Raw genomic sequence first — 15,549 nt, 5'->3', positions numbered from 1 at the left:
TTGAACCCCGGTCTCTGGCATGACAGGCGGGGATACTGACCACTATACTAACGAGGACTTATTGGCTTCAGTTAAACAGTGCTCACCTCCCTGGGGTTAAGGCATGCCCTCGATCAATTCTCAGTATTGTAATAGGCAGAATTGCTGCTTTTGGTTAGGACAAGTAATCTTTTTTCCTAAATTATTACAATACAGAAATTCCTAGCCAAAAACAATCAGTTTTATGAAGAAATTATTTCATTGAAATAAATATCTATCGATCTGTCTATCTAGCTATCTTTCTATTCATCAATATATATATATATATATATATATATAATCAGCTCACTTTACCATTTGCAGCTTATAACTATTAGCCACCACGGGTCACTACTAACCAAAAGCACTCATTCTCCTTGTAAATCGTGCCAATCGAGTGGAACAGCAGCCTAGGATTCATGACTGCTTCATCTCATTTTCCAACAGATTGTAGACGTAAATTGGTTTTGATGGTACGCCTGTGCATGCTGAAATATTCAGATCATATTCTGAATTTCAGTTAACATATCAGTAAGCATTTTGGCCATCAGTGAATTCAACCTTTTTTCTCAATCGGAATAGGCAAGGATAATGACAGATATATTTTACAATGTTAGAAAGTACATCATTTTATTTAATTGTGTGAATAAAAGGAATCGCCTCCCCGTCGGGGAATTGAACCCCGGTCTCTGGCGTGACAGGCGGGGATATTGACCACTATACTAACGAGGACTTATTGGCTTAAGTTAAACAGTGCTCACCTCCCTGGGGTTAAGGCATGCCCTCGATCAATTCTCAGTATTGTAATAGGCAGAATTGCTGCTTTTGGTTAGGACAAGTAATCTTTTTTCCTAAATTATTACAATACAGAAATTCCTAGCCAAAAACAATCAGTTTTAGGAAGAAATTATATTCATTGAAATAAATATCTATCGATCTTTCTATCTAGCTATCTTTCTATTCATCAATATATATATTTATATATATATATATATATATAATCAGCTCACTTTACCATTTGCAGCTTATAACTATTAGCCACCAGGGGTCACTACTAACCAAAAGCAGTCATTCTACTTGTAAATCGTGCCAATCGAGTGGAACAGCAGCCTAGGATTCACCACTGCTTCATCTCATTTTCCAACAGATTGTAGACGTAAATTGGTTGTGATGGTACGCCTGTGCATGCTGAAATATTCAGAGCATATTCTGAATTTCAGTTAACACATCAGTAAGCATTTTGGCCATCAGTGAATTCAACCTTTTTTCTCAATCGGAATAGGCAAGGATAATGACAGATATATTTTACAATGTTAGAAAGTACATCATTTTATTTAATTGTGTGAATAAAAGGAATCGCCTCCCCGTCGGGGAATTGAACCCCGGTCTCTGGCGTGACAGGCGGGGATACTGACCACTATACTAACGAGGACTTATTGGCTTCAGTTAAACAGTGCTCACCTCCCTGGGGTTAAGGCATGCCCTCGATCAATTCTCAGTATTGTAATAGGCAGAATTGCTGCTTTTGGTTAGGACAAGTAATCTTTTTTCCTAAATTATTACAATACAGAAATTCCTAGCCAAAAACAATCAGTTTTATGAAGAAATTATATTCATTGAAATAAATATCTATCGATCTTTCTATCTAGCTATCTTTCTATTCATCAATATATATATTTATATATATATATATATATATATATATATATATATATATATATATATATATATATATATATAATCAGCTCACTTTACCATTTACAGCTTAAAACTATTAGCCACCACGGGTCACTACTAACCAAAAGCAGTCATTCTCCTTGTAAATCGTGCCAATCGAGTGGAACAGCAGCCTAGGATTCACGACTGCTTCATCTCATTTTCCAACAGATTGTAGACGTAAATTGGTTTTGATGGTACGCCTGTGCATGCTGAAATATTCAGATCATATTCTGAATTTCAGTTAACACATCAGTAAGCATTTTGGCCATCAGTGAATTCAACCTTTTTTCTCAATCGGAATAGGCAAGGATAATGACAGATATATTTTACAATGTTAGAAAGTACATCATTTTATTTAATTGTGTGAATAAAAGGAATCGCCTCCCCATCGGGGAATTGAACCCCGGTCTCCCGCGTGACAGGCGGGGATACTGACCACTATACTAACGAGGACTTATTGGCTTCAGTTAAACAGTGCTCACCTCCCTGGGGTTAAGGCATGCCCTCGATCAATTCTCAGTATTGTAATAGGCAGAATTGCTGCTTTTGGTTAGGACAAGTAATCTTTTTTCCTAAATTATTACAATACAGAAATTCCTAGCCAAAAACAATTAGTTTTATGAAGAAATTATTTCATTGAAATAAATATCTATCGATCTGTCTATCTAGCTATCTTTCTATTCATCAATATATATATTTATATATATATATATATATATATAATCAGCTCACTTTACCATTTGCAGCTTATAACTATTAGCCACCAGGGGTCACTACTAACCAAAAGCAGTCATTCTACTTGTAAATCGTGCCAATCGAGTGGAACAGCAGCCTAGGATTCACCACTGCTTCATCTCATTTTCCAACAGATTGTAGACGTAAATTGGTTTTGATGGTACGCCTGTGCATGCTGAAATATTCAGATCATATTCTGAATTTCAGTTAACACATCAGTAAGCATTTTGGCCATCAGTGAATTCAACCTTTTTTCTCAATCGGAATAGGCAAGGATAATGACAGATATATTTTACAATGTTAGAAAGTACATCATTTTATTTAATTGTGTGAATAAAAGGAATCGCCTCCCCGTCGGGGAATTGAACCCCGGTCTCTGGCGTGACAGGCGGGGATACTGACCACTATACTAACGAGGACTTATTGGCTTCAGTTAAACAGTGCTCACCTCCCTGGGGTTAAGGCATGCCCTCGATCAATTCTCAGTATTGTAATAGGCAGAATTGCTGCTTTTGGTTAGGACAAGTAATCTTTTTTCCTAAATTATTACAATACAGAAATTCCTAGCCAAAATCAATTAGTTTTATGAAGAAATTATTTCATTGAAATAAATATCTATCGATCTGTCTATCTAGCTATCTTTCTATTCATCAATATATATATTTATATATATATATATATATATATAATCAGCTCACTTTACCATTTGCAGCTTATAACTATTAGCCACCAGGGGTCACTACTAACCAAAAGCAGTCATTCTACTTGTAAATCGTGCCAATCGAGTGGAACAGCAGCCTAGGATTCACCACTGCTTCATCTCATTTTCCAACAGATTGTAGACGTAAATTGGTTTTGATGGTACGCCTGTGCATGCTGAAATATTCAGAGCATATTCTGAATTTCAGTTAACACATCAGTAAGCATTTTGGCCATCAGTGAATTCAACCTTTTTTCTCAATCGGAATAGGCAAGGATAATGACAGATATATTTTACAATGTTAGAAAGTACATCATTTTATTTAATTGTGTGAATAAAAGGAATCGCCTCCCCGTCGGGGAATTGAACCCCGGTCTCCCGCGTGACATGCGGGGATACTGACCACTATACTAACGAGGACTTATTGGCTTCAGTTAAACAGTGCTCACCTCCCTGGGGTTAAGGCATGCCCTCGATCAATTCTCAGTATTGTAATAGGCAGAATTGCTGCTTTTGGTTAGGACAAGTAATCTTTTTTCCTAAATTATTACAATACAGAAATTCCTAGCCAAAAACAATCAGTTTTATGAAGAAATTATTTCATTGAAATAAATATCTATCGATCTGTCTATCTAGCTATCTTTCTATTCATCAATATATATATATATATATATATATATATAATCAGCTCACTTTACCATTTGCAGCTTATAACTATTAGCCACCACGGGTCACTACTAACCAAAAGCACTCATTCTCCTTGTAAATCGTGCCAATCGAGTGGAACAGCAGCCTAGGATTCACGACTGCTTCATCTCATTTTCCAACAGATTGTAGACGTAAATTGGTTTTGATGGTACGCCTGTGCATGCTGAAATATTCAGATCATATTCTGAATTTCAGTTAACACATCAGTAAGCATTTTGGCCATCAGTGAATTCAACCTTTTTTCTCAATCGGAATAGGCAAGGATAATGACAGATATATTTTACAATGTTAGAAAGTACATCATTTTATTTAATTGTGTGAATAAAAGGAATCGCCTCCCCGTCGGGGAATTGAACCCCGGTCTCTGGCGTGACAGGCGGGGATATTGACCACTATACTAACGAGGACTTATTGGCTTAAGTTAAACAGTGCTCACCTCCCTGGGGTTAAGGCATGCCCTCGATCAATTCTCAGTATTGTAATAGGCAGAATTGCTGCTTTTGGTTAGGACAAGTAATCTTTTTTCCTAAATTATTACAATACAGAAATTCCTAGCCAAAAACAATCAGTTTTAGGAAGAAATTATATTCATTGAAATAAATATCTATCGATCTTTCTATCTAGCTATCTTTCTATTCATCAATATATATATTTATATATATATATATATATATATAATCAGCTCACTTTACCATTTGCAGCTTATAACTATTAGCCACCAGGGGTCACTACTAACCAAAAGCAGTCATTCTACTTGTAAATCGTGCCAATCGAGTGGAACAGCAGCCTAGGATTCACCACTGCTTCATCTCATTTTCCAACAGATTGTAGACGTAAATTGGTTGTGATGGTACGCCTGTGCATGCTGAAATATTCAGAGCATATTCTGAATTTCAGTTAACACATCAGTAAGCATTTTGGCCATCAGTGAATTCAACCTTTTTTCTCAATCGGAATAGGCAAGGATAATGACAGATATATTTTACAATGTTAGAAAGTACATCATTTTATTTAATTGTGTGAATAAAAGGAATCGCCTCCCCGTCGGGGAATTGAACCCCGGTCTCTGGCGTGACAGGCGGGGATACTGACCACTATACTAACGAGGACTTATTGGCTTCAGTTAAACAGTGCTCACCTCCCTGGGGTTAAGGCATGCCCTCGATCAATTCTCAGTATTGTAATAGGCAGAATTGCTGCTTTTGGTTAGGACAAGTAATCTTTTTTCCTAAATTATTACAATACAGAAATTCCTAGCCAAAAACAATCAGTTTTATGAAGAAATTATATTCATTGAAATAAATATCTATCGATCTTTCTATCTAGCTATCTTTCTATTCATCAATATATATATTTATATATATATATATATATATATATATATATATATATATATATATATATATATATATATATAATCAGCTCACTTTACCATTTACAGCTTAAAACTATTAGCCACCACGGGTCACTACTAACCAAAAGCAGTCATTCTCCTTGTAAATCGTGCCAATCGAGTGGAACAGCAGCCTAGGATTCACGACTGCTTCATCTCATTTTCCAACAGATTGTAGACGTAAATTGGTTTTGATGGTACGCCTGTGCATGCTGAAATATTCAGATCATATTCTGAATTTCAGTTAACACATCAGTAAGCATTTTGGCCATCAGTGAATTCAACCTTTTTTCTCAATCGGAATAGGCAAGGATAATGACAGATATATTTTACAATGTTAGAAAGTACATCATTTTATTTAATTGTGTGAATAAAAGGAATCGCCTCCCCGTCGGGGAATTGAACCCCGGTCTCTGGCGTGACAGGCGGGGATACTGACCACTATACTAACGAGGACTTATTGGCTTCAGTTAAACAGTGCTCACCTCCCTGGGGTTAAGGCATGCCCTCGATCAATTCTCAGTATTGTAATAGGCAGAATTGCTGCTTTTGGTAAGGACAAGTAATCTTTTTTCCTAAATTATTACAATACAGAAATTCCTAGCCAAAAACAATTAGTTTTATGAAGAAATTAATTCATTGAAATAAATATCGATCGATCTGTCTATCTAGCTATCTTTCTATTCATCAATATATATATTTATATATATATATATATATATATAATCAGCTCACTTTACCATTTGCAGCTTATAACTATTAGCCACCAGGGGTCACTACTAACCAAAAGCAGTCATTCTACTTGTAAATCGTGCCAATCGAGTGGAACAGCAGCCTAGGATTCACCACTGCTTCATCTCATTTTCCAACAGATTGTAGACGTAAATTGGTTGTGATGGTACGCCTGTGCATGCTGAAATATTCAGAGCATATTCTGAATTTCAGTTAACACATCAGTAAGCATTTTGGCCATCAGTGAATTCAACCTTTTTTCTCAATCGGAATAGGCAAGGATAATGACAGATATATTTTACAATGTTAGAAAGTACATCATTTTATTTAATTGTGTGAATAAAAGGAATCGCCTCCCCGTCGGGGATTTGAACCCCGGTCTCTGGCGTGACAGGCGGGGATACTGACCACTATACTAACGAGGACTTATTGGCTTCAGTTAAACAGTGCTCACCTCCCTGGGGTTAAGGCATGCCCTCGATCAATTCTCAGTATTGTAATAGGCAGAATTGCTGCTTTTGGTTAGGACAAGTAATCTTTTTTCCTAAATTATTACAATACAGAAATTCCTAGCCAAAAACAATCAGTTTTATGAAGAAATTATATTCATTGAAATAAATATCTATCGATCTTTCTATCTAGCTATCTTTCTATTCATCAATATATATATTTATATATATATATATATATATATATATATATATATATATATATATATATATAATCAGCTCACTTTACCATTTACAGCTTAAAACTATTAGCCACCACGGGTCACTACTAACCAAAAGCAGTCATTCTCCTTGTAAATCGTGCCAATCGAGTGGAACAGCAGCCTAGGATTCACGACTGCTTCATCTCATTTTCCAACAGATTGTAGACGTAAATTGGTTTTGATGGTACGCCTGTGCATGCTGAAATATTCAGATCATATTCTGAATTTCAGTTAACACATCAGTAAGCATTTTGGCCATCAGTGAATTCAACCTTTTTTCTCAATCGGAATAGGCAAGGATAATGACAGATATATTTTACAATGTTAGAAAGTACATCATTTTATTTAATTGTGTGAATAAAAGGAATCGCCTCCCCGTCGGGGAATTGAACCCCGGTCTCTGGCGTGACAGGCGGGGATATTGACCACTATACTAACGAGGACTTATTGGCTTAAGTTAAACAGTGCTCACCTCCCTGGGGTTAAGGCATGCCCTCGATCAATTCTCAGTATTGTAATAGGCAGAATTGCTGCTTTTGGTTAGGACAAGTAATCTTTTTTCCTAAATTATTACAATACAGAAATTCCTAGCCAAAAACAATCAGTTTTAGGAAGAAATTATATTCATTGAAATAAATATCTATCGATCTTTCTATCTAGCTATCTTTCTATTCATCAATATATATATTTATATATATATATATATATAATCAGCTCACTTTACCATTTGCAGCTTATAACTATTAGCCACCAGGGGTCACTACTAACCAAAAGCAGTCATTCTACTTGTAAATCGTGCCAATCGAGTGGAACAGCAGCCTAGGATTCACCACTGCTTCATCTCATTTTCCAACAGATTGTAGACGTAAATTGGTTGTGATGGTACGCCTGTGCATGCTGAAATATTCAGAGCATATTCTGAATTTCAGTTAACACATCAGTAAGCATTTTGGCCATCAGTGAATTCAACCTTTTTTCTCAATCGGAATAGGCAAGGATAATGACAGATATATTTTACAATGTTAGAAAGTACATCATTTTATTTAATTGTGTGAATAAAAGGAATCGCCTCCCCGTCGGGGAATTGAACCCCGGTCTCTGGCGTGACAGGCGGGGATACTGACCACTATACTAACGAGGACTTATTGGCTTCAGTTAAACAGTGCTCACCTCCCTGGGGTTAAGGCATGCCCTCGATCAATTCTCAGTATTTTAATAGGCAGAATTGCTGCTTTTGGTTAGGACAAGTAATCTTTTTTCCCAAATTATTACAATACAGAAATTCCTAGCCAAAAACAATCAGTTTTATGAAGAAATTATATTCATTGAAATAAATATCTATCGATCTTTCTATCTAGCTATCTTTCTATTCATCAATATATATATATATATATATATATATATATATATATATATATATATATATATATATATATATATATATATATATATATATAATCAGCTCACTTTACCATTTACAGCTTAAAACTATTAGCCACCACGGGTCACTACTAACCAAAAGCAGTCATTCTCCTTGTAAATCGTGCCAATCGAGTGGAACAGCAGCCTAGGATTCACGACTGCTTCATCTCATTTTCCAACAGATTGTAGACGTAAATTGGTTTTGATGGTACGCCTGTGCATGCTGAAATATTCAGATCATATTCTGAATTTCAGTTAACACATCAGTAAGCATTTTGGCCATCAGTGAATTCAACCTTTTTTCTCAATCGGAATAGGCAAGGATAATGACAGATATATTTTACAATGTTAGAAAGTACATCATTTTATTTAATTGTGTGAATAAAAGGAATCGCCTCCCCGTCGGGGAATTGAACCCCGGTCTCTGGCGTGACAGGCGGGGATACTGACCACTATACTAACGAGGACTTATTGGCTTCAGTTAAACAGTGCTCACCTCCCTGGGGTTAAGGCATGCCCTCGATCAATTCTCAGTATTGTAATAGGCAGAATTGCTGCTTTTGGTAAGGACAAGTAATCTTTTTTCCTAAATTATTACAATACAGAAATTCCTAGCCAAAAACAATTAGTTTTATGAAGAAATTAATTCATTGAAATAAATATCGATCGATCTGTCTATCTAGCTATCTTTCTATTCATCAATATATATATTTATATATATATATATATATATAATCAGCTCACTTTACCATTTGCAGCTTATAACTAAATGCCACCAGGGGTCACTACTAACCAAAAGCAGTCATTCTACTTGTAAATCGTGCCAATCGAGTGGAACAGCAGCCTAGGATTCACCACTGCTTCATCTCATTTTCCAACAGATTGTAGACGTAAATTGGTTTTGATGGTACGCCTGTGCATGCTGAAATATTCGGATCATATTCTGAATTTCAGTTAACACATCAGTAAGCATTTTGGCCATCAGTGAATTCAACCTTTTTTCTCAATCGGAATAGGCAAGGATAATGACAGATATATTTTACAATGTTAGAAAGTACATCATTTTATTTAATTGTGTGAATAAAAGGAATCGCCTCCCCGTCGGGGAATTGAACCCCGGTCTCTGGCGTGACAGGCAGGGATACTGACCACTATACTAACGAGGACTTATTGGCTTCAGTTAAACAGTGCTCACCTCCCTGGGGTTAAGGCATGCCCTTGATCAATTCTCAGTATTGTAATAGGCAGAATTGCTGCTTTTGGTTAGGACAAGTAATCTTTTTTCCTAAATTATTACAATACAGAAATTCCTAGCCAAAAACAATCAGTTTTATGAAGAAATTATATTCATTGAAATAAATATCTATCGATCTTTCTATCTAGCTATCTTTCTATTCATCAATATATATATTTATATATATATATATATATATATATATATATATATATATATATATATATAATCAGCTCACTTTACCATTTACAGCTTAAAACTATTAGCCACCACGGGTCACTACTAACCAAAAGCAGTCATTCTCCTTGTAAATCGTGCCAATCGAGTGGAACAGCAGCCTAGGATTCACGACTGCTTCATCTCATTTTCCAACAGATTGTAGACGTAAATTGGTTTTGATGGTACGCCTGTGCATGCTGAAATATTCAGATCATATTCTGAATTTCAGTTAACACATCAGTAAGCATTTTGGCCATCAGTGAATTCAACCTTTTTTCTCAATCGGAATAGGCAAGGATAATGACAGATATATTTTACAATGTTAGAAAGTACATCATTTTATTTAATTGTGTGAATAAAAGGAATCGCCTCCCCGTCGGGGAATTGAACCCCGGTCTCCCGCGTGACAGGCGGGGATACTGACCACTATACTAACGAGGACTTATTGGCTTCAGTTAAACAGTGCTCACCTCCCTGGGGTTAAGGCATGCCCTCGATCAATTCTCAGTATTGTAATAGGCAGAATTGCTGCTTTTGGTTAGGACAAGTAATCTTTTTTCCTAAATTATTACAATACAGAAATTCCTAGCCAAAAACAATCAGTTTTATGAAGAAATTATTTCATTGAAATAAATATCTATCGATCTGTCTATCTAGCTATCTTTCTATTCATCAATATATATATATATATATATATATATATAATCAGCTCACTTTACCATTTGCAGCTTATAACTATTAGCCACCACGGGTCACTACTAACCAAAAGCAGTCATTCTCCTTGTAAATCGTGCCAATCGAGTGGAACAGCAGCCTAGGATTCACGACTGCTTCATCTCATTTTCCAACAGATTGTAGACGTAAATTGGTTTTGATGGTACGCCTGTGCATGCTGAAATATTCAGATCATATTCTGAATTTCAGTTAACACATCAGTAAGCATTTTGGCCATCAGTGAATTCAACCTTTTTTCTCAATCGGAATAGGCAAGGATAATGACAGATATATTTTACAATGTTAGAAAGTACATCATTTTATTTAATTGTGTGAATAAAAGGAATCGCCTCCCCGTCGGGGAATTGAACCCCGGTCCCCCGCGTGACAGGCGGGGATACTGACCACTATACTAACGAGGACTTATTGGCTTCAGTTAAACAGTGCTCACCTCCCTGGGGTTAAGGCATGCCCTCGATCAATTCTCAGTATTGTAATAGGCAGAATTGCTGCTTTTGGTTAGGACAAGTAATCTTTTTTCCTAAATTATTACAATACAGAAATTCCTAGCCAAAAACAATTAGTTTTATGAAGAAATTATTTCATTGAAATAAATATCTATCGATCTGTCTATCTAGCTATCTTTCTATTCATCAATATATATATTTATATATATATATATATATATAATCAGCTCACTTTACCATTTGCAGCTTATAACTATTAGCCACCAGGGGTCACTACTAACCAAAAGCAGTCATTCTACTTGTAAATCGTGCCAATCGAGTGGAACAGCAGCCTAGGATTCACCACTGCTTCATCTCATTTTCCAACAGATTGTAGACGTAAATTGGTTTTGATGGTACGCCTGTGCATGCTGAAATATTCAGAGCATATTCTGAATTTCAGTTAACACATCAGTAAGCATTTTGGCCATCAGTGAATTCAACCTTTTTTCTCAATCGGAATAGGCAAGGATAATGACAGATATATTTTACAATGTTAGAAAGTACATCATTTTATTTAATTGTGTGAATAAAAGGAATCGCCTCCCCGTTGGGGAATTGAACCCCGGTCTCCCGCGTGACAGGCGGGGATACTGACCACTATACTAAAGAGGACTTATTGGCTTCAGTTAAACAGTGCTCACCTCCCTGGGGTTAAGGCATGCCCTCGATCAATTCTCAGTATTGTAATAGGCAGAATTGCTGCTTTTGGTTAGGACAAGTAATCTTTTTTCCTAAATTATTACAATACAGAAATTCCTAGCCAAAAACAATCAGTTTTATGAAGAAATTATTTCATTGAAATAAATATCTATCGATCTGTCTATCTAGCTATCTTTCTATTCATCAATATATATATATATATATATATATATAATCAGCTCACTTTACCATTTGCAGCTTATAACTATTAGCCACCACGGGTCACTACTAACCAAAAGCACTCATTCTCCTTGTAAATCGTGCCAATCGAGTGGAACAGCAGCCTAGGATTCACAACTGCTTCATCTCATTTTCCAACAGATTGTAGACGTAAATTGGTTTTGATGGTACGCCTGTGCATGCTGAAATATTCAGATCATATTCTGAATTTCAGTTAACACATCAGTAAGCATTTTGGCCATCAGTGAATTCAACCTTTTTTCTCAATCGGAATAGGCAAGGATAATGACAGATATATTTTACAATGTTAGAAAGTACATCATTTTATTTAATTGTGTGAATAAAAGGAATCGCCTCCCCGTCGGGGAATTGAACCCCGGTCTCTGGCGTGACAGGCGGGGATATTGACCACTATACTAACGAGGACTTATTGGCTTAAGTTAAACAGTGCTCACCTCCCTGGGGTTAAGGCATGCCCTCGATCAATTTTCAGTATTGTAATAGGCAGAATTGCTGCTTTTGGTTAGGACAAGTAATCTTTTTTCCTAAATTATTACAATACAGAAATTCCTAGCCAAAAACAATCAGTTTTATGAAGAAATTATATTCATTGAAATAAATATCTATCGATCTTTCTATCTAGCTATCTTTCTATTCATCAATATATATATTTATATATATATATATATATAATCAGCTCACTTTACCATTTGCAGCTTATAACTATTAGCCACCAGGGGTCACTACTAACCAAAAGCAGTCATTCTACTTGTAAATTGTGCCAATCGAGTGGAACAGCAGCCTAGGATTCACCACTGCTTCATCTCATTTTCCAACAGATTGTAGACGTAAATTGGTTTTGATGGTACGCCTGTGCATGCTGAAATATTCAGAGCATATTCTGAATTTCAGTTAACACATCAGTAAGCATTTTGGCCATCAGTGAATTCAACCTTTTTTCTCAATCGGAATAGGCAAGGATAATGACAGATATATTTTACAATGTTAGAAAGTACATCATTTTATTTAATTGTGTGAATAAAAGGAATCGCCTCCCCGTCGGGGAATTGAACCCCGGTCTCCCGCGTGACAGGCGGGGATACTGACCACTATACTAACGAGGACTTATTGGCTTCAGTTAAACAGTGCTCACCTCCCTGGGGTTAAGGCATGCCCTCGATCAATTCTCAGTATTGTAATAGGCAGAATTGCTGCTTTTGGTTAGGACAAGTAATCTTTTTTCCTAAATTATTACAATACAGAAATTCCTAGCCAAAAACAATTAGTTTTATGAAGAAATTATTTCATTGAAATAAATATCTATCGATCTGTCTATCTAGCTATCTTTCTATTCATCAATATATATATATATATATATATATATATATATAATCAGCTCACTTTACCATTTGCAGCTTATAACTATTAGCCACCACGGGTCACTACTAACCAAAAGCACTCATTCTCCTTGTAAATCGTGCCAATCGAGTGGAACAGCAGCCTAGGATTCACAACTGCTTCATCTCATTTTCCAACAGATTGTAGACGTAAATTGGTTTTGATGGTACGCCTGTGCATGCTGAAATATTCAGATCATATTCTGAATTTCAGTTAACACATCAGTAAGCATTTTGGCCATCAGTGAATTCAACCTTTTTTCTCAATCGGAATAGGCAAGGATAATGACAGATATATTTTACAGTGTTAGAAAGTACATCCTTTTATTTAATTGTGTGAATAAAAGGAATCGCCTCCCCGTCGGGGAATTGAACCCCGGTCTCTGGCGTGACAGGCGGGGATATTGACCACTATACTAACGAGGACTTATTGGCTTAAGTTAAACAGTGCTCACCTCCCTGGGGTTAAGGCATGCCCTCGATCAATTCTCAGTATTGTAATAGGCAGAATTGCTGCTTTTGGTTAGGACAAGTAATCTTTTTTCCTAAATTATTACAATACAGAAATTCCTAGCCAAAAACAATCAGTTTTATGAAGAAATTATTTCATTGAAATAAATATCTATCGATCTGTCTATCTAGCTATCTTTCTATTCATCAATATATATATATATATATATATATATATATAATCAGCTCACTTTACCATTTGCAGCTTATAACTATTAGCCACCACGGGTCACTACTAACCAAAAGCACTCATTCTCCTTGTAAATCGTGCCAATCGAGTGGAACAGCAGCCTAGGATTCACAACTGCTTCATCTCATTTTCCAACAGATTGTAGACGTAAATTGGTTTTGATGGTACGCCTGTGCATGCTGAAATATTCAGATCATATTCTGAATTTCAGTTAACACATCAGTAAGCATTTTGGCCATCAGTGAATTCAACCTTTTTTCTCAATCGGAATAGGCAAGGATAATGACAGATATATTTTACAATGTTAGAAAGTACATCATTTTATTTAATTGTGTGAATAAAAGGAATCGCCTCCCCGTCGGGGAATTGAACCCCGGTCTCTGGCGTGACAGGCGGGGATATTGACCACTATACTAACGAGGACTTATTGGCTTAAGTTAAACAGTGCTCACCTCCCTGGGGTTAAGGCATGCCCTCGATCAATTCTCAGTATTGTAATAGGCAGAATTGCTGCTTTTGGTTAGGACAAGTAATCTTTTTTCCTAAATTATTACAATACAGAAATTCCTAGCCAAAAACAATCAGTTTTATGAAGAAATTATTTCATTGAAATAAATATCTATCGATCTGTCTATCTAGCTATCTTTCTATTCATCAATATATATATATATATATATATATATATATATATAATCAGCTCACTTTACCATTTGCAGCTTATAACTATTAGCCACCACGGGTCACTACTAACCAAAAGCACTCATTCTCCTTGTAAATCGTGCCAATCGAGTGGAACAGCAGCCTAGAATTCACAACTGCTTCATCTCATTTTCCAACAGATTGCAGACGTAAATTGGTTTTGATGGTACGCCTGTGCATGCTGAAATATTCAGATCATATTCTGAATTTCAGTTAACACATCAGTAAGCATTTTGGCCATCAGTGAATTCAACCTTTTTTCTCAATCGGAATAGGCAAGGATAATGACAGATATATTTTACAATGTTAGAAAGTACATCATTTTATTTAATTGTGTGAATAAAAGGAATCGCCTCCCCGTCGGGGAATTGAACCCCGGTCTCTGGCGTGACAGGCGGGGATATTGACCACTATACTAACGAGGACTTATTGGCTTAAGTTAAACAGTGCTCACCTCCCTGGGGTTAAGGCATGCCCTCGATCAATTCTCAGTATTGTTATAGGCAGAATTGCTGCTTTTGGTTAGGACAAGTAATCTTTTTTCCTAAATTATTACAATACAGAAATTCCTAGCCAAAAACAATCAGTTTTATGAAGAAATTATATTCATTGAAATAAATATCTATCGATCTTTCTATCTAGCTATCTTTCTATTCATCAATATATATATTTATATATATATATATATATATATATATAATCAGCTCACTTTACCATTTGCAGCTTATAACTATTAGCCACCAGGGGTCACTACTAACCAAAAGCAGTCATTCTACTTGTAAATCGTGCCAATCGAGTGGAACAGCAGCCTAGGATTCACCACTGCTTCATCTCATTTTCCAACAGATTGTAGACGTAAATTGGTTTTGATGGTACGCCTGTGCATGCTGAAATATTCAGAGCATATTCTGAATTTCAGTTAACACATCAGTAAGCATTTTGGCCATCAGTGAATTCAACCTTTTTTCTCAATCGGAATAGGCAAGGATAATGACAGATATATTTTACAATGTTAGAAAGTACATCATTTTATTTAATTGTGTGAATAAAAGGAATCGC

General features: G+C 35.9%; 2 non-coding genes across 2 annotated transcripts; both read right to left on the bottom strand.

The window, feature by feature from the left end:
* Positions 1-9,961: 9,961 nt before the first annotated feature.
* Positions 9,962-10,033, bottom strand: TRNAD-GUC (transfer RNA aspartic acid (anticodon GUC)). Its single transcript has one exon. It is a non-coding gene; the product is annotated as a tRNA-Asp (tRNA).
* A 2,713-nt stretch (positions 10,034-12,746) lies between these two features.
* On the bottom strand, positions 12,747-12,818 carry TRNAD-GUC (transfer RNA aspartic acid (anticodon GUC)). The gene has a single exon. It is a non-coding gene; the product is annotated as a tRNA-Asp (tRNA).
* Between the last annotated feature and the right edge of the window lie 2,731 nt (positions 12,819-15,549).

Source organism: Lissotriton vulgaris, chromosome 1_1 (genome assembly GCF_964263255.1).
Source record: "Lissotriton vulgaris chromosome 1_1, aLisVul1.2, whole genome shotgun sequence".
NCBI classification, from domain to species: domain Eukaryota; kingdom Metazoa; phylum Chordata; class Amphibia; order Caudata; family Salamandridae; genus Lissotriton; species Lissotriton vulgaris.
Note: the sequence above shows the minus strand (reverse complement) of the source record. Positions and strands in the feature narration are given on the sequence as shown.